At 39.7% G+C, this 23,202-nt stretch overlaps 1 long non-coding RNA gene across 1 annotated transcript; it reads left to right on the forward strand.

The window, feature by feature from the left end:
- The first annotated feature begins 12,237 nt into the window (after positions 1-12,237).
- LOC119866676 lies at positions 12,238-19,640 on the forward strand. Its single transcript, XR_005380870.1, has 3 exons — positions 12,238-12,440; positions 16,725-16,929; positions 19,138-19,640. It is a non-coding gene; the product is annotated as an uncharacterized LOC119866676 (long non-coding RNA).
- Positions 19,641-23,202: the final 3,562 nt, after the last annotated feature.

Consider the following 23,202-nt stretch of genomic DNA (forward strand, 5'->3'; position numbering starts at 1 on the left):
TTTAGTAGCTAGGGAAGATGTCAAGAACACCCTCAACCTTCTTATTGAACCTTCAGAATTCTACAAGAGCTAGACAATGATTGTCTATGTCCTGACATTTAAAAATGTCAGGATATTTTTCACATGCTATGACTTGCTACTTGGATAGACAGCATGTGATTACACTGCTGAATACTTTAATTTCATTAATTTTCCATATTTACCATCACATATTTTATATTGCCTAGTTATTCAAATCATTAGTGACTCTTACTTAATTATCAAGAAAAAGCAAGCATGGTCAAGTCAATGATGTTTATAGGCAGTCCTTGCTTTGTCTGGATCTATCAAATGACTGAGCTGAAATCATACAAAGCAGTGTTAATATTCAGTGGAAAGAAATTATGATTGTTCTATGACCTTTAAATTTTTGTCAAATATTAAAATCTCTCTATTATAAATATATAGGGAAATGAAAAAACATAGCAAAACTAACATTCTTTAGAGCACTAAAAGTGCCTTATATGCTTGCTTTGATAAAAGCTTTAGCTTTTGTGAGGGAGGTTAATAGTAAACCCAGGAAAGTTTCAGCTGGGGGTGAGTATGAATTATGTTTGATTACAAATCCTATTTGCATTTATGAATGATTACCCTGGTGACTGTGTTGGAGAGGGACTGGAGGCATGACAGATTTGAGATGGGGGTTATAAGGAGGGGCTGAGAGCAAGGAGTTGCTTTAAGAGGCCATTTCAGGGATCCATGTGAAGAAATAATAGGAGTTTGAATAAGACAGGGGCAGGGAGAAGGAGATAAGATGCATGTCAGGAAAACTTAGAAGGATTAAGACTTGGCAACTAGATGTGAAGGAGAAGAAGTATACAGTGGTCTTCAGGCTTCTGGCTTGGGTGACACATTCCTTCATATAGGCAAAAGAGGAGAAGCTGGATTGGGGGAAGAGCATGAATTTAGTTATGGGTATGTTGAGTTGAGTTTGAACTTCTAGTGAGATATCTCAGTGAAAATACCGAGGAGATAGATGAATATATATATATATATATATATATATATATATATATATATATATATATATATATGGATTTGTATTCAGGATCAAGATGTATTCTCATATATGTTACATATATATGGATCAAATCTATTATAATATATATGACCAAATATATGTGTATATGTGTGTTTCTGTATGTATATATACATATATGTTGTATCTATGTATATATAAACTATCATGTATATAGCATATTTGAAGCCACAGAGTTGATCAAATAGTCTAGTGTGTAGAAGAAGAAAAAATGAGGGGCACCTAGGTGGCTCAGTTGGTTAAGTGTCTGCTTTTGACTCAGGTCATGATCTCAGGATCCTGGGATTGAGCCCTGCGTAAGGCTCCCTGCTCTGCAGGGAGTCTCCTTCTCCCTCTCCCCTTCTCACTCTCTTTCCCTCTTTAGCTCTTAAATAAATAAATAAATAAATAAATAAATAAATAAATAAATAAATATTTTTACAAGGAGAAGAAGAAGAGGAAAAAAGTGAGAATAAGACTGCAATCCTAGAGAACCCAATATTGGAAGTATGGGGAGAAGAGATTCCCCCAAAAGTGACTGAGAAAAACTGAGCAGGAGACAGTGACAGGAAATAGTGGAGGAGTCCCAGGGAAAGGCTCCCTTGAGCCTGGAAGAAGGAGAGATCCACGTTGGTCAATGCTACACACATGGCAAATGAGATCATTCTATTCACTGTGTTACTACTAAGTGTCAGAAACTATATGGCGTCCTTTGTGATGGCCCTTCATTCTTACAACCTGAAAAAAACTGCACTGAGAAGAAAACAGATTCTGTAAGATCAAGAGACGTGCCCAGTAGCACAAGAGTTTATGAAGTGGTAGAACTTGGATGTGAACCGAAATCAAAGCTCAGGCTCTCTTGATGGCATTGTATTATCTCCAGGAAGTGCCTATCACATTGCCCCAGAGAGCAGTTTCTGTGGAGTGACCTAGATAGCCGGTAGTTCTGGGCACCTGGGTAGCTCAGTGGTTGCGTGTCTGCCTTTGGCTCAGGTCAAGACCCCAGGGTTGTGGGATAGAGTCCCACATTGAGCTCCTTGTAGGGAGTCTGCTTCTCCCTCTGCCTATGTCTCTGCCTCTCTCTCTCTCTGTGTGTCTTTCATGAATAAATAAAACCTTTAAAAAAATCTTTAGATATACAGTACTTCTGACAGCAGTCCATGGAGTGGCAGGGGCAAGTTTGGAGACAATGAGTGGAGACAGTTCTTTCAAGAAACTTGAGGATTTATGTGTAAGGCAATTTCTCTCACTGGTAAAGATACTTTACAGTTGAGAGAGTGCACAAATGGTAGTAACCAGGATGTAGTTGCCCAACAAGGATGTAATAAGCACAGTAATGATACAGCCAACCATGTGATGTCTCTCTGAAATACTCTCCATGGTCTGAGTTTCCCATTTGATTATGTAATTATTCATTGGATGTCTGTGTCTCTCCACACTGGTCTGTTAAGTTGGGGAGGGCAGGGACTATATTAATTTTCTTTTTTTAAAAGATTTTATTTATGTATCCATGAGAGACAGAGAGAGAGAGAGAGAGAGAGAGAGAGAGAGAGAGAGGCAGGCAGAGACAAAAGCAGGCTCCATGCAGAAAGCCCAACGTGGGTCTCGATCCCGGGTCTCCAGGATCACACCCTAGGCTGAAGGCGGTGCTAAACCACCGAGCCACCCTGGGCTGCCCAGGGACTATATTAATTCTCACTCACAATTTTATCCCTGAAGATTGGCTCATAAGAGTTGAATAAATATTTGTTTTATGAATGACTAAACTGCAACTGAATCTTTTTATTTTTACCTGTCACCTATTCACTTACCTGATTGATGGACAAATTTGTATAGATTTGGCTGTACAATTAAATTTGGTTATTACAAAAAAAAAAAAAAAAAAAAAAAAAAAAAAAAAAAAAAAAAAAAAAAAAAAAAAAAAAAAAATTTGGTTATTACAATGGTCAGTTTTAAAAAATCATCTTATTAATTTCCTGTGGCTGCTGCAACAAATGACCATAAACTTGGTAGCTTAAAACAACAGAAATTTTTCCTCTCACAGTTCTGGAAGCCAGAAGTCCAAAATCAAGTGTCAGCAGGGATGAGTTTCTTCTGAAGGCTCTATGAGAGATTCAGTTTCTTGCCTCTTCTCATTTCTGGTAGCTCCAAGTGTTTCTTGGCTTGTGACCACATCACTCCTGTCTTTGCCTCCATAGTCACATCACCTTCTCCTCTAAGTGTCTGGCTTTGGGCTAAATAACTCCAATCTCTGCTTCTGTCTTCATATGGCCACCTTCTCTTCTGTCCATGTGCCTTTCCTCTGCATGTCTCTTCTAAAGACACTCATCATTGGATTTAGGGCCCACCCAAATAATCCAGGTTGACTTCCTCTTAACTACATCTACAAAGACTCTTTACAAATAAGTTCACATTTACAGATTCCCTGGATATGACATGGATATATTTGGGATGAAGAGGCATCATTCAATCCACCGCTGTCATGGAAGGAGAAAGTTTCCTATTTCAAGTACCCATTCTCTGGGGCTTATCTCACTGTGGCATCTGAAAATTATATATGAATGAAGGTAGTTAACCTTGTTTCAGTTTACTTGGTAGCAGAAGTGAAGTTACTAATTTTCAATAAAAACACTCGTAACATAAACTTTCTTTTTGTGATTAGATGGAATTAGTAATGTAAACAGACTTGTGTTTTACCCCTTTAAAATGTTTGTGGGAAGGCCACGAAAATACTGATTTGAAGGGACACATGTACTCTGATGTTTACAGCAGCATTATCAACAATAGCCAAACTATGGAGAGACTACAAATGTCCGTTGACTGATGAATGGATAAATAAGATGTGGTGTATATATACAATGGAATATTACTTAGCTATCAAAAAAATGACATTTTGTCATTTGCAATGATGTGGACGGAACTAAAGTGAAATAAGTCAGAAAAGGAAAATACCACACGATTTCACTCATATGTGGAATTTAAGAAACAAAATAAATGAACATAGAATAAGAGAAGGAAAAATGAGAGATGGAAGCAAACCATAGGACACTCTTAACTCTAGAGAACAGGCTGAGTGTTGCTAGAGGGAGGTGGGGAGGGGACAGAATAGGTTAAATGAGTGATGGGGATGAGGGAGGGCACTTGTGATGAGCACTGGCTGTTATATGTAAGTGATGAATCACTAAATTCTACACCTGAAACCAATTTTACCATATATTTTAACTAGAATTTAAATTTTAAAAATGAAATTAAAAAAAAATGTTTGTGGGAGGTGTGTAGGTGGTTTGAAAATTCAGTCAAGTTGAATTCACTGGATTTCCATTCTGAATTCTGGTTTTCAGGAAGTCACTTTTCCCAATAGGAAAGCCAACTTTTAGCTTCTGTTTTCTGCAGATGTCTTCCAGTTGATATTTATTCTAATAGTAAAAGATAATGACTATAGAAAGCTTTTTGTGGAGGCTCAGAAGCCAAAGGGAAATAAAAAGTGGCAAAAAATATTGAGAATTGTCATAAAAATTTAAGGTTGTGGAACAAAGGGCAGCTTTGTTCTAAAAGCTTTTTAAAAGAACGGATTTATCAGCTGCCCTTGGATGTATATAGCTCTTATCAGAAACTTGACTTTAAAGAATCTGGGTTGACTGAAGTTAATGCCACTGATGTTAACTCTGGGTGATTTATTTCTTTTTTTATTTTCTTTTTTCCTAGAAATTAGAATGTATGCATTTGGGGAGTACTTATTTTGTTTTGGTTTCCCTAAGGAGCAAGCAAATAGATTTGGGATGTTGATTCTATTAAGTAGTTTCATAAAAGATCAAAATTTATTCTCTGTCTTGTTAAAACCATTATTTGATGTTTGAAACCTGGAGATCCAAAGCAACACAAGAAAGGAAAAGGATTTTGTCTGGAAAACATGGATTTGGGATTATTTGGGGGTATAGGGAGATAGTTCAAATCCCTTTCTGGAGTTCCCCCTGGGATTCTGTAAGAATAGGGTCAAATGTTATTTTTATATCTATATTTTTGTTAGTGGGACATTAAAAGTGGAATTGATGAGAACTGTAATTCCCTGATTGAGTGCAATGTGATTGATCAACCGAAAACAGTTTTGTCATTACATGGAATGGATTTTCTAGGAATTTCCCTAGTATGCCCAATTCCAGATGCTTCGTAAAAGCCATCATAATAATGAATTAGATGGAAATATGAATCCTTCATCTAGTGTATTTTGACCCCAGCTGGTAATAGGACTGTGACCCGAGGCAAGCATTTGCAGAAGTACTAAATGCAACTAGAATATGCAGCAACAGATACTAGTGTCAGTTACCCTGATGTCAGATTTTCATTCTTCCCCAGGCTGGTGCTACATGAAGGATATGAGCCATCCATCCTGTGAGATCCTTTCCAAGCCTGGAGTTTGAGCATCTGGATCCCCAGAATCGAACCCCTACTTTCATAACAAAAAGTGAACCTGAAAACATCTTGGGAAATGGGAACTGAGATAACAAACCTACAGTTCACCAGGAATTTGCCCAACATGGCTTACTGTGTGGTGTACGGACAATAAAGACGAACCGGCCTTGGGTCACAAGGGTTGTTAAAAGACGACCAGCAGCTGTTCCCATTTCTCATGAGGCCAGGGGAGGAAATGGGTTTACACTGGAGTGGGAGGGATTTAGACTGGCATATGAAAGGATTTCTGACTCAAGATAATGCTTTCTCATGAATAGAACAATCACATCTCCCTCTCCTGTTATTTAAAAGCACAGAATCTGGTGTCTTCCAATGGCAGGTTAGAGACAAGTGGTTCCCAGGGGCCCAGAGCCACAGGATGCCTCCTTTTAATATTTCAAAAAGCCTGGGATGCATCTGCCTTTGGCTCAGGGGGTGATCCCAGGATCTGGGATTAAGTCCCACAGTGGGCTCCTTGCATGGAGCCTGTTTCTCCCTCTGCCTGGGTCTCTGCCTCTCTCTCTCTTTCTCTCTCTCTGTCTCTCATGAATAAATAAATAAATAAAATCTTTAAAACAATATTTCAAAAAGCCTAACAATATAGATAAAACATTTAAGCACTAGGAGTTGAAAAGACTAACAAGAATGTCTTTTGGAAAACCCTTTGACTGAAATTGTATCAGCTCAGGAGTATCTCATGTTGTTCTGACACTTGTATTTTCATAAATGTTTTCTAGGACTGCAAATGAAGAATTAGTTCTCATTTAATTTTTATCATTTGCTTGCTCGTCAAAATTCTATCAGAACTTGGGTCCAGTGGGAGACAAAGAATAAATTAATAAGAGGCTCTTGGTGATGAGAAAGCAGGAGTCCATTTCTTTGGAAGGGAAAACAGGATGTGTTAAGTAGACGTAGGGTTCAGATACCTCTGGGTAAGAAGGCTATCTCTACATAACATGCACACTCATTTTTTCCTAGCCCCTCTAAGCCTTTCTTTGCTCATCCTAAAACAATAATAATAGTAAACTTATAGTATGAACATTACATGAGGAAATACAGACAAACTTGGATGAAAAGATCTCTGGTTCTGAGGAAGATGGAAGCACAGAAAGAAATTTTCCAGGAGGGATCAACAAATTTGTGGAGCCATATAATTAAAGATGGAGAATTTTGTTTTGTGGACTTAAAATAGCATAGTCATCTCACTGTTGCCTCTTGTGCACACGTGTCTTTTTGCTTATCTTCACTGCATACTTGGAAAGGTAGAAAAGACGCATTTGCAAAAACACAAGTAGTAAGAATGAGGAATTTTTAAGAGTGTTTAAGAGTGATGGCAATTTATTTATTTTTTATTTTATTTACTTTTAGTTTACTTTCAAATTTTGTTGGTCTAACCACCTTCTCAGTTATTGGTAATTTTATTAATGCAGTTTTAATGCAGTTGATTATATATCCAGCTCATTTATTATTATTATTATTATTATTATTATTTATTAAAAGATATTATTTATTTATTCATGAGAGACACAAATCAGCAGAGACACAGGCAGAGGGAGAAGCGGGCTCCCTGCAGGGGAGCTCCCAGAACCCTGGGATCAAGACCTGAGCTGAAGGCAGATGCTCAACCACTGAGCCACCCAGGTGCCCCTCATTTATTATTTATAGAGTCTATGTGTTGTATTCCCTCATTGATTTCTCAAGTCTTAGACATTATTTAACCCATTGGAAAACAAGTGTGATGGAGTTCTTAGGCTCTGCTTTCTGTGTTTCCCATTTTCTTTTGGTACAATGGTAATGGCTCGTGGAGGAGAGGAGGTAGCTGGGAACCCAGGCCTGTGTTGGACAAATTCCTTTGGTACTTTGCTGCTTCTCTTACTCAAGTAAGTATAGTAATATTTTGATTCATCCACCCAGAAGGTTATCCAGGTACTATTCTGGCAAGGCTGAGTAAGAGCAGAAGCCTCAGCTTCTAGAAAGGGCATATGGGAGCTGCTTGTGTACAGCAGCAATTTTGGAGGCAGAGAACAATCCAGTGCAGACCTCAGTAAGGCTCCTCTGCAGGTAGTGTCAGCCTGCTTTCTGAGGAGCATCTTACTGGAACTTCTCTTTCTGCTTTCCTACTGGCAATTTACCACTGTAGCCATCAGCCATATATTTAACCTCTTTTTGAGGTTCCTGAATATGAATAATTCAAAAGTAGACTCAGATGGTTTAGGCAAGATAGATACAAAATTGTGACGAGTATCATCAGCGCATGGCAAGATAGATTTATAGACTGTTCTTTAACAAGAAAACATCTCCGACTTTTTGAAGTAACAAAGAGAACATTTCTAATCTGGAATGCTGAATGGTCTTCTTTTCTTCAAAGCAAATCAGAAAATAATGGTGTGCTGCACATGGTGATAAAGTTTGGATAAGATGATCTCTTGAGGCAAAATTATCCCCAAGGTTAGAGCATTTCTTTTAAAGGAAAAGAGTTGCATGGAAATTATGAAATACATCACGCCCGTGTATTAGGCTGGAATTCCTGAGAGTCTGAAGTGTTCATCCTCAGAAGTTTATACTTGAAAGATAAACTCAAGCTGTGTGTTTTCCCTGCGGGGCTGGCTCAGCCATTAGAAGGCCAACTGTAGACTCAAAGACCAAGACTATCAGCCTGTCCGAAGTTCACCTTCCTATTGGGACTTGCCTCAAACTGCAATTAGTAGGACATTGCTAGACTTCTTTTCGGTGTATGGTTACAAAGAGTGTGGGATCAGCCAAGGGTAGGGGACATCAGCAAGAGGACCCTACACTATTTTCTGAAGAGAGCAAAGATCGTTTGTTTGGATCATGCCATATTTCAACATTCAGACGCATTTAAATACACTTAACCATAGAGCTCCTAAATGCCCTTTCCTCACCCACAGTCATCAACATGCTTCCCAAGACATTGCATGACCAGTGGCATAAGCTCCATACTGGGCCCCTCACTCATGATTTGGAGAGCGTCTGTCATATTTTTTCACTCTCTGTTTTTTCTCACTTCTGATGTGGATTAAAGTCTGTGCTCACAGCTCTCTCCAATAGTTTGAGGATATTTGATCCTTGAGTATTTATCCATTATTGGCTCTGTTTACCCAAGGGAAAATTAAGTGCAGGGCCTTAGAACAGTGAGCGCTTTAATACACGGATGCATATGCTGATCTCTGACAGATGTTGGTCTTTGGGAACAACAGAAGGGTAGCTACGTCATTCGCTTGGGAAGCTGCTTGTGCAAACTGATCCTGCAGGTGCCCAGGCAGCGTGGCGAGAGCAGCCTGCAGTGCTGAGAAAAATGTCTGGTGCAGTGACAACTCCCGAAATATTACGGTTTTTCACACACATCCCCCAGCCAGCTGGCAGAGGATTCTGAACAGTGCCTTGTAAGGAAAAATAGTGGTTCTAACAGGTTTTGATTTTAACTATGTATTAGTGAGCTGTAAAGTTTAACTTCATGTTTTTTATAAAAAGAAAAAAAATTTTTTTTTTGTATTTGTTACCAGGTTATCTGATTTCTAAATCTACCCTGGTCTGGTTCTTTTCTCAGGCTAAAATAGATATCAGGCCAAGTGAGTTTTGTGAATGTAGATGGAGATGGTGGTACGAGCGTGTGTGGTGTGTGTGTGGTCTAGTGTGTATTTGAGACAGATAGAAAAAAACCCTTCAGGCAGGTTTTGGTAAGGACTATTGTTTCTGAGTTAACTTTTTCTTTTCCTGTGTTTGCTGTGATAGGAGCCTCTTGGAAACAAAGTGTCATCTTGGTGAACATGCCACTTTTCTATTGCCCTGAGTCAGTATGTGTGAGGGGCAAGCCTGCGCCACTGTCCTGAAAGGATGCTGAGACCCAGGCCGTCTTATTCTCCTTGAGTGTCCCTTTACCTAGAATGGCACCTGTTACACTGTGGGTGCTCATGTGTTCAACAAAGGCACACCCCTGCCCCAGGCGTGGGTCCCAGGACATCCAGGCAGGTGGCCTGAGAACCCTGTGTAAATGTTTCTGTGTACCTTATTGCACAAGGGGAAGAAACCCCACAGGGCAGTCATGGCCTTGAGACTTTGTGTGAGTACTTTAGGAAAACTTAATTTTTTATCATGTGTATAAAACCCTTGTTTTCTCATCCCCTACCCATTATTGAGACAGTATTGGTCTGAATTATGCCACCATCTCATCTGATTCAGGCCCCTTTCTAGGATTGTGTGGGTAGAAGCCATTGACATCCTGAGATGTCATCATGAAGAGCAGTGATCTTTGAACCAGTCAGCCTGGGTTCACATCCAGGCTCTGCTTCTCACTGGCTAACCTCGATGATTTTTGGCCTCTCTCTAAACCAGTTGTTGGTGTGAGAATTAAACGAGTTGGTCCACATGATATGCCTAGAGCAATGCCCAATGCATACTACATACCCACTACATATCAATTATCCCATTTTACTGCTGAGTTCTCTAGTAAACTCTTTCCTTCTACTTATACTCAGGGAATGAGGTGAAAGCCAAAGGGACCTGGAGAACTTTTCCTTTGCTCTGGTGATTCAGAATGTGGTGCTATGAGGAGCATGAGGGTCCTTCTTTGACCTCAGGTCTCCTCCCCATTCTGCCTGCCAAGCCTGGCTCTGACTCTCCCCTCTGGGATCCTCTCCATGCTGTGCCCTGCCCATCCCTGCTCCTGGCTCCCAGTCTGGGCACCAACGCACATCTCCACCCACATGCCTATAGATACCCATCACTTGCTCTATCATGGGTAGTGTAAATTGTATGTATGTGGCCAAAAGGAATTTTCTGCAATTTTAAAGGACTTGAATCAAATTCCCCTTCTCTGGAGGAAAGCCAAGGATTCACTTTTTGAGAATATCAACTGAAATATCTATTCACTGAAAGACACAATTCTCAGTCCCTGGGACACCACAGAATCATTGTATTCATGGGCTTCACATCCTAGTGAGGGAAACAGCAAATAGATACCTAATTGAGTGTCAGGTGTCTGGTGCACTCATATTTTCTTGGGGGTTGCAATGTGGGCACATTTATAACCTTCATAAGGCATGTTAGGCCCCATTGGGCCTCCTATGCAAGTAGAGCCCAGGACTACCTCAATCATTACTGAGCCCTTTGAAGCAAGCAATGTAGTCACAGTGGCTCATGTTCTTCCTTCCAGGAAGGTGTCTGCAGGGCATGCAGAGTTACCAGGCCTAGTCGGAGCTCACATAAATTCTGCTCCTTAATCCTGGGATGAGAGCAGCTTCTGCAGGCAGAGTGCCTCCCAACACCACTGGAACTCAGGGCCACCAAAAGGCAGCTAAGTACTGTGGTTATAGGTTCAGGCTTTGGAGGCAGACAGAAACGTTCAATGTTCAGTTTCACCATCACTTACCAGCAGAACAACCATCACAAGTTCCTTAACCTCTCTAAGCCTCAGTTTTCTCATCTTCATGATGGAGACAATAGGATATTTAGATCCAACAGCTTTGTGAAGATTAAATGAGATTATGTAGACAAGATTTGGCACAGAACAAAAGAAACCATAGCTAATGTTTAACATCAATGAGCTCCCTGATCTGGAGTTGGAAAGAGCTACTTACTCTGACAAAAATCAAGAAGAGGCCCTCTAGAGACCTCAAATGGAATTGGATATTTAAAAAAAATTATCTAATAAAGCTTTTGCAGGGAGTACAATGATAGGAATTCTATGACTCCTTTTCGGCTCTCCTAACACATGATGGTAAAATTTAAAATAATAATTTCTCCGAGTAATTGAGTAGTGGTATCTGCTACAGCATCATGATGACTAACGCTCTTGAAGTTTGCCTGTATGAAGGCAAGTTCAGAGTGGTGGATCTTTGTTATTACTTTAGTGGTTTGCCAAAACATCACAACCATGCGGAAGTCCTCTGCCTGAATGTTCCAAACTGTCTTTAGCATTTTCCCTGTGCTACTTGTGACTGCTGACTTTCACATCTAGCCTGTCTACACCCACGCATCACTTCTAAGTAATAGCTATAACTCCCCTGCTTCCTATTCAATTCAAGGAAGCATCTCAGAGTGCAAGGGAAAATAGTCTTGTTGCAGAAATAAATCTAAAGCTCCTCAAATTAATTCAAGAGGCAATTTCTGAACTCCAGAACATACTATTACTAATAAATCACTTGCAACAAAACTCATAAGTGATTGTGATTTATCGATGGTTATGAATTGCTGTTCTGATTAAGTTCCCCAGTCATGGATCTGTGTAAATCAAAACACATTGAATAATAAAGCAAATTAACCTTTTGAGCTTTTAAAGAAATAAACACCCACATACAACTAAGCACCTTTTCCCTAAAGCCCTAATTTATATGATCTCCATTGAATCTAGACTCTTGGATTACCGTTGGTCTTTCTATTTAAGGAGTCATAATCCTCAGTAGTGGGCCCATGGTGCATGTAGCAATTGTAAACTGGGACGAGATGGGTGTGTGGCTAACTGGAACTAACATGAAGCCTCCAAGAGCTCAATAAGCCATTTTATAGCATTCAGGGGGGCGCTGCTAATGTTAGTTGTATCTGGGCTGCCACAAGGTGGGGTAGTGAGGTTGCCCAGGAAACAGCAATATTTTCTTAGGCTTGAGTCAATCTCTTGGTTGCCTGGAAAAAAAAACAAATATCTGAGACATCATTTGAGAATACACGGAGTAAGATCAGTCCTTTGGGGAGAAGGCGTACTTAGGAAGCAGATAGGGAACTAGGTTGAGGGATTCAGAGCAGGTCTTCAGCGATGGTAGGGAGAAAGCATGAAAGGAAAATAACATAAATCTGGGAAATAAGGGGAAATGCTAAACCCAAAGGGCAAGAAGATGCCCAGGATTTCACCTAGGACAAGCTGGGCCAGAGGCTTGCAACAGCAGAGGAGTCCCAGTTGCCCAGTGCCAGGACCACTAAGGTGTGTATTTGCTGGGATCTCATTAGCCCCAGGGCTATATGATTCTAGGCATAATAGGCATGTTCATTTACTTATACACTGCTCAACTGTGCAATGAAATGATACATCTTTACCTTTCTAAACTGATCTAATCTCCATGGGCCCCCCACCTGCTGGATTGTGGGATGATCAGGAATTTACAATTAAATCTTCAACTCACTCTTTTCCACTGTACTAGTTTCTTTTGAATGACTCAGACTCTATCAGATAAATATTTCGCTACGGGAACTGTGTTAGTTTGTTTTCAGATGGGAGAGAGGGCCTTGAGAAAGAACTTGTATTCCTTTTCACAGATAATATTGAACAAAACATGTAGTTAAGGCATCTCTACAATGTTGAGTTTTCATGACTTCGTTGCTGGCTTTCTTTCGGTTTCCCTTTCTCCTGTAGCTCTCATCTCTTCCCCTCTCCCAGTGGGCTCCAGAGTTTGCATTTTTCACAAACAATCATGGGCTCACGCATGAATTCTCTGTACAGAATAGGCACTCCTCCCAGGAGGACATGCAAAAGAAGGTAGATGCAAATTTTTTAGGGTAGAGTTGTAGACCCCAACATTGAAAAGTGAGGAAGATTTTTTTTTCTGAGTACTTCAAGTGTCACTTGACTAGTCACATAAAACAGCTTTGGAATCAGATAGATAGATAGATAGATAGATAGATAGATAGATAGATAGATAACATAGATAATAGATAGACCAAACTATGTGTCTTAAGAACTGTTATCCTAAGAGAACTAACAAAGAGATTAGACATGGGAAGAAAGCTTACTTATTTAAGAAAATAATGCCCAAGATTAGTGTCAGAGCACATAGAAAAAGAGGTCCCAGGTTTGAGATAATCAAAGACAACTGATAGATTACTTAGCTGGTGAGTATGGACTTTTTTTTTTTTTAAGATTTTATTTATTTATTCATGAGAGAGACAGAAAGGCAGAAACACAGGCAGAGGGAGAAGCAGGCTCCATGCAGGGAGCCCAACGTGGGACTCGATCCCAGGACTCCAGGATCACGCCCTGGGCCAAAGGGAGGCACTCAACTACTGAACCACCCAGGCATCCCTGGAGAAGTTTTCTTAGTTCAGCAGAGGTGGGTCTGACTTCAGTGTACTGGGGGCATCGCTACATGTGCCAGAGGGCTAAGGAAGGGTGTTGACCTTGAGATTTCTGTTGAAGAGATCAGATCACTCTGCCGGAGCCCCACCAAGGCACATGCCACTCCCATGAAGTCTCCATCTGAATATGTCTTCATTCTACACGGCATTGCATTTTAGCTAAGGATCAACTTGACAAACATTCAAAAGAACCTACCAAGTAAGCCCACTATCATGCACAAGAACCATGGGTGAGTGACAAAGGGAATTTTAGAGAAGGGTGTGGAAGCCAGAGAGGAAGGATTTTGCATCCCATGTTTAAAATTCTGAAATTTATGCTGTGGATAATCATATTCCATTGAAAAATTTTAAGATATGCAAACAGGACCAATTTATGTTTTTATGTTATTTTTAAACTTTTTAAAATAGATTTTACTTATTTATTTATTTATTTTTGAGAAACAGGGAGAGAGAGGGGGAGAGAGAATCTGAAGCAGACTTTGCTCTGAGCGCAGAGTCCAACTTGGGGGTCAATGTCACGACCATTAGATCATGACCTGACCAGAATCCAAGAGTCGACATTCAATGGGCTGAGCCACCCCAGGTGTCCCTATATTTATGTTTTTAAAAGAGCAAATTTATGCTGATGGTGTTAAATGTGTGTTTAATTAAGATTAATCATTGAAAGTCTCACAGCCCCAAATTTCTTTAATCCTTGTTTGATCCAAATCTACTGAAATTATAAACATGAATAATTTTAGTGAGTGGCTCTGGATATTCATCATTCAACAAAAATATTATTCTAAACACTCAGAGCCAAAAGTCATTTTTAGTTGTGGAATGTAAAGGTCATGTAGCTATTTGGTGGTCAGTTCAGAACTATTGACAATGATGGAGAAAAGCAAAGACCCAAATAACTATAATCTATATATAATCTATAGATAATGCTATATAATTGTATATACAAATCAAAAATATTTATTACCATGTTTGAAAACTATTATGTTTGGTTTTATTTGTTCTTGGGCTCCTTAGATAGCGGACTTAGCTTGTGCATTGATTTTGAGGAATGAGTTCAAAATAGGTGGGGGGGGGGGGGTGAGTGAAGGGAAAATGCCCTGTAGAGAAAGAACTCACCAGGAAAGGAGGCTAAGAGAGTCCAGGGAAGGGTGGGGCCACCCTTTCCTGAAGCACAGAGTGTTTGCAGAAATAGAAGAGAGAAGACTAGAAGGGGACACAGGAGTAGCTCGTGGAGGGCCATACAAACCCCATAGATTTCAAAGACCACAGAGAATCCCAGAAGTGTGGTTTGTTTGTTTTTTTCCAGGAGAATGATGTTCTCAGACATGCAAAAAGAAGACCTGAAAATAATTCTAGGAGTGGCATAAATGCTGAAAGAATAGTAATAACTAGTGGCACTACATTATTATTATTATTATTATTATTATTATTATTATTATTATATTTTTATTTATTTATCTATCTATTTATTTATTTATTTTATAACTAGTGGCACAAAATAAAAGGACTAGAGGAGTCCTTTTTCCTGCTGGGATCTAGTCTAGACACTTTACACTTGTTACTACATTTTGCATTTTCAAGGCAACCTAGGAGGGGATTACAAGGGTCTCTTCTTTTACTAGAGCCACATAGAGTGAGTAGCAAAACTGAAGCTGGAACCAAGGTCAGCAGGCAGGGGAGTCCGTGTGTTTAATCACTTGGCCATAGCGCCTCCTCAGAAGCATGAGGGATTGGAAACCAGAGGTAAAGAGCTTAGCGAAAAAGTGCAAGCATCATTGTGGGACAGAAGTAATCATCTATGCCAGTGACAAGGCAAATGCAGAGGTAAATGTAAGAGATACTTAGGAGATACAATTAATTAGTTCCAGTGACTCATAAGAGATCAGGGAGAAGGTGATGTTGGGTATTCTCCGTGGGCAGGTGGAAGGGTTCATTGCAAAGACAGGAATAGAGGATACTGGGCAGAGAGGGAAGTTTGAGCATGAAGTGGGATTCAGTTTGTGAAGCTACTAATATTGAACAGTTTGGCGAAGTGCTGCATTCAGACTTATGAATACAGAGAAGTGACCCTTTCTGCTTGAAGACGACTCAGAGAAGTCAGCTGGACCTTGAAGCTTGTGTAGATTTTCCCCAGCTGCAAAAGGCAAGAAAGGTCATTGGAGGCATGAGGAACACAGTGCACAAGCATGGTGTCAGGAAAGCAGGGCGAGTTCCAGGACCAGGACACAGTGACCTTTGGGCAGGGGAATGGCAGGGAGGGCGGGGAGCTGAAGCTGGAAGGATAAGCAGCAGCCACGTTGGAAAGGGCATCTGCAGGTCTAGGAGCCTCTCATCTCTGCAGATTAGCAAAAACTATGCTCCTGAGTCCTAAAGTTAGTCACTACCCAAGTATGGTCATACCTTGGAAGCGTGCACCCACGGGGATATGGGACGCTGCTGGTGAGCTTTAAGGAGTCATGAAGGAACCTAAGGCCTGAGCTGACAGGCTGGCCAGGCCCAGAGGAGCTTCTGTCTCAACTGGAGATTCTGCTCTGCACTGAACATGCATTGGTGGCAGCTGTCACCAGGATGGCATTTTACACACTGGTGTGATCCCTACCAAGAAGATACCCCTTTGCAGGGACTGGTGGACACTAGTGGGTCCTGTTTCCACACCCTCTCTAGGCGCTATGTCTCTCACAGAGCTGTGCACCCATGGGCCTGCCACTGAGGACAGATCGAATTTATTGAGCAGCTTGTTGTCCCTTGCAAGCCACCTTGCACATTCAATGGCATGTTCTCCCTTGGTCCTGCCTGGGGCCTCAATCCCTCAAGTCTCATTTAGGAAACTTTCCCTTATGCTTTCATAGCAAGTGCCCTGTGTCGGCATCCCAGCATTATCACATAGATTTAATTATCTGTTTGATTATTCATCTCCTCCCCCTGGACTGGGGTCTCTTTGTCCTGCTCCCAGCCCCTTATCTCCGCATCAAGTGAGCCCAGAACAGTGCCCAGGACATAGTAGACACTCATTAAAGTTTCTACTTGAGAGCAGTAGTATACAAGAAAAAGGGAAGCTTATTTACTTAACATGTAACTTTCTCTCCCTGGGATTATTAACCAAACTTTTCTTCTTTCTTCTCTTTTCTCCTCATAGTCAGAACGCCTCACTGTAGGCCTTGGAAATGCAATCCTTATGGAGCATATGCTCGATTACCTTCACAGAGGATCAAGACTGTACTCCTATTCCCATATTTCAAATGATAATTTTTCTTGATTATGTGTGAAATATGCTTATCTGTGGAGGCCTGGATCAGTTATGACTGTGCCCACAGTTCACATCTGCAGGAGGAAACTCTTTGGTAAGTAAGACACAGTGAAGTTCATAATCTGTGAAATCATTTTAGCCCAAGTGAGCTTTCTGTGTCTTTTGTTCATGGAGATTGTGTGAAACAGGGCACAGATGTTTCAATAGTAACTGTAGCCCCACGGAGAAAAGGAGTTTTTGAGTTGTAACCTTAAAAATCATTCTTTGCATATGTGAGAAAAGAGAAAGGGTGGAACAGAGTCCAGTCATTTCAGAGACAAGAACATAATCCTTCATTCTCTTGAAAAAGTGGAAGGCATTTACCCCCCTTTTAATTTGGCCAAATGTACAGGGTTTGCCTCCAACCCCAGTGTTCTCAGCGAAAAAGGAACATTGACCATGGGGTATATCCCAGGCCATTCGTGCCTGATCTGCTACCTGTTGTGGGCAGAAACTGTAGGTTCTTTGCCCGGATGTATGGACACACAAGGGAAAGAGATGCTAACTAGTCACCTTGGCTGTTCATTATTAGAAGATGCATGTTTTGTTTTGAATGTCTAAATCATCTTAGAAGGAGAGAAACAGTGGGTAACCCAGGGGTTGGCAGCTAAGTTGAATTTTGAAGCTCTGGAAGGAATTAGCAGGCAAAGATGTGTGTGTGTGTGTGTGTGTGTGTGTGTGTGTGTGTGTGTGTGTCGGGGGGGGTGTATTCTAAATACAGGGCACAGTGCATGCAAATGCAGAGAAATGAGAGACCAGGGTATCACATTCCAGAAGGTCATTTTAACGTGCTAAACCACCAAAAGTAGTTCAGTAGGACTAGAGTATACTGCAAGGGAATAGGAGATGAATTTGGAAAGGTGGGCAGAAGTCAGATAAGAAAAGGGAGGGCTTTATATAAGTTCCACAGACTATGCAATCTATTTTGTAGTGAGGTAGGAGCCAGTTGAAGAGTTGAAGCAGGAGACTCACATCATTAGGTTTTTTTTATTATTGAAAGATTACTCTGGAAATGGAGTGGGGGCATATATCTAATGGAAGCCAGGCCTGAGAAGACCTGAGAAGATCCTTCACATGTGGATAAGGGACAGGGACAAAGGGGCTCTGTACAGCCTTCTTTGCAATAGCAAGGAATCAGAAACAATCTAAATGCTCATTACTGAAGGACTGAATGTATCAAATAGTCACATGAATAGATGTATTAACACAATTAAATAGTATGAATTTGATTTTTATATGACAACATAGACTGGCCTTAAAATAATAATGTTGGCCCACCCCAAAAAGGGGCAAAAATTAAAATTTTAGCATGTTATCATTTATGTACTTTTTAAAAAAAAGATTTTATTTATTCATTCATGAGAGACATACAGAGAGAGAGAGGCAGAGATACAGGCAGAGGGAGAAGCAGGCTCCATGCAGGGAGCCCGACGTGGGACTTGATCTTGGGACTCCAGGATCATGCCCTGGGCTGAAGGCGAAGCTAAACTGCTGAACCACCCAGAGATCCCCATCATTTATGTACTTTAGAAAACACACAGGAACCAAATAACATATGACTACCTATATGTCTGAGGAAAAACTTTAAAATGAGGGTGGCTCAGTGGTTGAGCATCTGCCTTTGGCTCAGGTCGTGATCCTGGGGTTCTGAGATAGAGTCCCACATTGGGCACCCTGCGTGGAGCCTGCTTCTCCCTCTGCCTATGTCTCTGCCTTTCTCTCTGTGTTTCTCATGAATAAAAAAAAATCTTAAACTGGAGAGCTATATGCCAATGTCATGATGATGGTTGCCTGAAGAGAAGGGCAGGGAAGGAAATAGTGTTGAGTAAGAGTGGTGAATAAAAAAAAGCTTTAACTTTATCTGAAGTGCAGTATTTCCTTTTTTGTTTTTAAAGGAGAATATAGGATATTATTACTTATGTAATTTTTATAAGGGTACAGTTAGGGGGAAAAGATTATAGCAAATATCACATAGTGTTATATGTACTAATTCTGAGTTTTAATGGGTACTTAATGATTCAGAGTTTAATGGGTATGAATTCTGGGTGTTTGTTAAACTAACTGCATTATATTTTTCTGAACTTGAAAAAATAATTCTCTCCTTATAAGTAAAAAAGTGTGTTTGTGTGTAAGAGCAGTGGCCAGAGATGTGTGGGTGCCAGTGGAGTGTGATGAGTGTAAAACCAAGGGTACAAAGGTTTGAGAAGAATTGTCAGGAGGCTCAAGATGGGAACTAACAGGGTTGAATCATTTTGTGATTCAGCAGGTCATTGGTGGCCTCAACATGGATGATTTCAGCACAGTGGTATGAGTGGAAGTCATACAGCAGTTGGTTGAGAAAATGAGTGGAAGATGAAGAAGAGGTGACCGCAATTCCATCTGTTTCCAGAAGCTTGACCATAAAAGGGAAGAAATAGATGGTTAGTACCTAGAGAAGAATATAGGTTTAAGGAAGGTGGTTATTATCTTTAAGACTAGGGAAACTTGATACTGCTTATCTGAAAGAGGAAAAATATAACAAAGAGGAGAGGTTGAAGAGATGTGGGTGAGAGGAGAAGACTAATGGTGCTGGGGTCAGGAGAAGGAAGGTGGAAACAAATCTTTGGTGGAAGGTGGGAGCCTTTCTGAGGAGTGGAAGTTGAGAGGAGTACGCAGAAACTCAGGATTGTGGGGAAGAAGGATTGGAATGATTTTGAGGAAGTTCAAATCAACAGCTTCAAATTTTTTAAATCAAAATATTAACTATAATTCTGCCCTTTCTGAGCATCATCCCTTACATATAAAAAGTATTTTGAAATACATACTTTTGTGTACATAGATAACTATGTAATGTTTATCTTCTTAGCATTGTAAGAAATGATCAAAGGTAGTAAAAATATTCTTCCGGCAATAAGATCAATTTTGGTTTCTGTACGTATAATGAATGTTAGAAAAATAAACTACCAAGTAATAGATAGAAATATACTTTTAAATGAAGCATTTGCCCTTAGATGGTGGAGGTTAGGTCTACCCTACACCGGTACATTATGTAGGATGCAAACATCCTTGCGAATACTGTCTACCAACTTCATTCATTCAAGAATACTAATAATGGAGTTCCTAATGTCAGAACCTCTTATAACTTGATTATAATTTAAAACTCACAGGGTCATAGAATCCCAGGATCAGAAGAAACATTAAATGGCTTTTATTAATCAATTTCAGCTTCCAATCCATAGGATAAGTCCTCACTGTTCAAAGAAAAGCTGGAGGGATATTAGAACCACAGTGAGGGAATGAAGAATCAGCAACATTATCTCCTTTCTCTCATGAGGCACTCCTGTGTGACTTATTGCCCACTGATGAATATGCTGAGAGCAGTAGTAAACATTTATTTCTTTTTATTCAGCCAATAGTGGCTGAGCATATGTTTGTTGAATAAATACAAAGTTATTAGGAAGTCGTCACCTCCTCTGCTGACCAAGAGCTTCCAGTAGAATAAGAGAGAAAAATCCCTAGAAATCCAGTAAGACACACAAATACCCAGTACCCAAGGTAGAGCACAGTTAGTGTTATGGTCAGACAGTCACAGTTGTTTGGGGACATATACATTGCTCTAGAGATTTATACTTGACAAAGATCATCCCATTGGGGAATCGGGAAGTCTTTTATGAGGAAGTGGAATTTGAGTTGGATTTTGGAGGACGGATATGTTTGGACATAGAAACTGGTGGGAAATGGGCATCCCTGGGAGACTGAAGAGAAGAACAAAGTCACGGGGCCACCCAGGCACAGGGCAGGTGTGAAGCAGAGGGGCTTTGGCTACTTCTCTAAAGCCGAAGGCAAGCCATGATTGGAGAAAATGCAGGAGACGGGTTGAGGTCAGACTCTGGAAGGCTCCAGGATCTGGGCTTTATTCAGGAAACTGAAGCAATACCTACATGCTTTATTTTGCCTAGATACTTTCTATTTCATGCACTTTATTCTTCCTCAATGAAAATAGGAGGTAAATTTCCTTACTAGAATTTTTTTACTTATTGCTTATTGGCTAGATCACCATTAAGGAAGTGGCCACTGATTTCACTACATTCTTTGTTGAGGGAGGAGGGAGTGTAAATCATGGTTGTCTAGGAACAAGGTAAATGATAAAGCTTTGCTCATAGTGATTTGATGTCTGCAGATAAGAGTAGGGTTCATACCTTACTCACCTTCTTCACATTCTGACCCAACAGCTATCCTTGCACAATAAAACTTTTTATCTTTTTTATTTTTTAATTTTTTAAAACTTTTTAAATAAGAATTCATTCATCTAGCAGCTTATTTGTGCTAAACCTAGCTATCATATTATTGATTATTGCTCTTGATTTTCATTCATCAACTCTTCTATCCTCAAAGAGACAACTTCTTCTGGTTGGTGTTTCATATTTTTCCTGTTTCTTAAGTCTCAAAGGACCACCTTGAATTAACAGATGTATGGACAATACATGACATGACAATACATTCAGATTGGAAATTTTAACAGTTTGAGGATAAACTTAACAGGAATACCACAGAAAATCACAGATATTTATTTATTTATTTATTTAAGCACAAAGGAAAGGACAAAAGCTGAGATTTTTTTTTTTTTTTTTTTTTTTTTTGAGACTCACAGAGCTAGCCCTGTCTCTGTGGATATCCTGTGGAGTTTTGGTTGTTTGAGTTACTATTTCAGTTATCTTTCTACTGAAGAGATGTCTTATTAGCTAGTGAATGACTGAAAACTTTACGGAGAGTTACGATGTTTGGAATATCATTTTTGTCAGGAAGATGATCTAATTTATATATTCTTAGAAAGCTTCCATGTGTAGAAAGCCACACGAATGCTGATGATAATGTGTTATAGTTGAGTTCCAACCCTACTAGGGAATGACTGTGCATCCATTCTACTTGCCTACCCAAGAGCTGTGTCAGTTCCCAACTAAAGCACTGTATGCAGGTGATCTTGAAAAGGGGGTAGGAGGAGGGGTCAGATGAGATAGAACTTGTGAGAGCTTCAAAATATTCTTTTATTTTTTTTTAATTTTTTTTCAAAATATTCTTTTAAGGGATGTTTAACAGTAGCTCAAAGTTTCTTAAAACAAATGGACTGAAAAAGTTGAGTGCAAAAAGGAAGAGCAAATTGGTTAAATTTTCAGTTAAAAAGTTGTTATAAGGTTAAGAACTACATTTTTGATACATTGGTTAACTTCAGCCAAAGCTCTTACTAAAAAGTTGTTCCCCCTGACAAACTGCACTGTTTTAGCAGATCTGTTGGTTTAGAGAAGCAGAAGTTGATGGCAAATTACCCTTCTATTTGGAAAGAGTTTTCTAACTATATTATTAAAGGGACAATTTGAGTAGATTGCATATTTGAAATTTTTAAAAAAAATTTTGACATATTTGATAATCATTTTATAATTTTTTCATGAAGAAGTTACTAAAGCTATAATTTTTGTTAAGGAAAAGCTAATTAGTTAAGAAGGTGGAAGTCTATCTTAAATTTCCAATCACTTTTTGGGGAAGGAAGGAACAAATGTTGCGGAGCCAGGAGCTATTATGCGCAAAAGCACCATCTAGTGACCAGAGTGAGTAACCGCGTGGACACAATAATAAGGGCAAGAACCATTAAAGCAACCTGGCGTAGTAACTGGCTCCTTTGTATTCACTCTTCTACTAATGTCAGTGTTGTTATCAATGAAAATAAATTAATAATCTGTAATTAGCTTCAATCCCTATCTTTATCTCCTTTCAGTGAATTATTAGGGTTTAATGTTTTTATGCATTGTCCCCCTTTCAGTATTGACTGTTTCAAAATGACCTGATAATTATATTAAGTTGTAAATGACTAATAACTGACCTCAGCTCTTCTCCCCCCAAGATGTGTTTAAATTATAAAATACAACACTCTATGAAGAATAGAGGGATCTTGGATATTAATGAGACTTACTATAGTGATCAAATCATGTTGTACACCTGCAACTAATATGCTATATGTTGATTATGTCTCAATAAAAAAAAATCATATAGATTAGTAGGTCTTTAGCTCTTTTTTTTTTTTTTAGCTCTTTTTGATAAAGGAAAATTCTTCAACCACTTAAAATAATTGGCCAACTATTTTTTTTCTTTTTATTCATAAGAGACACAGAGAGAGAGAGAGAGAGAGAGAGGCAGAGACATAGGAAGAGGGAGAAGCAGGCTCCTCGCAGGGAGCCCGATGTGGGACTCAAAACCGGATCCTGGGATCATGCCAAAGGCAGATGCTCAACCCACTGACCCACCCAGGCGTCCCACTATTTTTTTTAAGATTTTATTTATTTATTCATGAGAGACA

The sequence above is a fragment of the Canis lupus genome, chromosome 29 (assembly GCF_011100685.1).
Source record: "Canis lupus familiaris isolate Mischka breed German Shepherd chromosome 29, alternate assembly UU_Cfam_GSD_1.0, whole genome shotgun sequence".
NCBI lineage: Eukaryota > Metazoa > Chordata > Mammalia > Carnivora > Canidae > Canis > Canis lupus.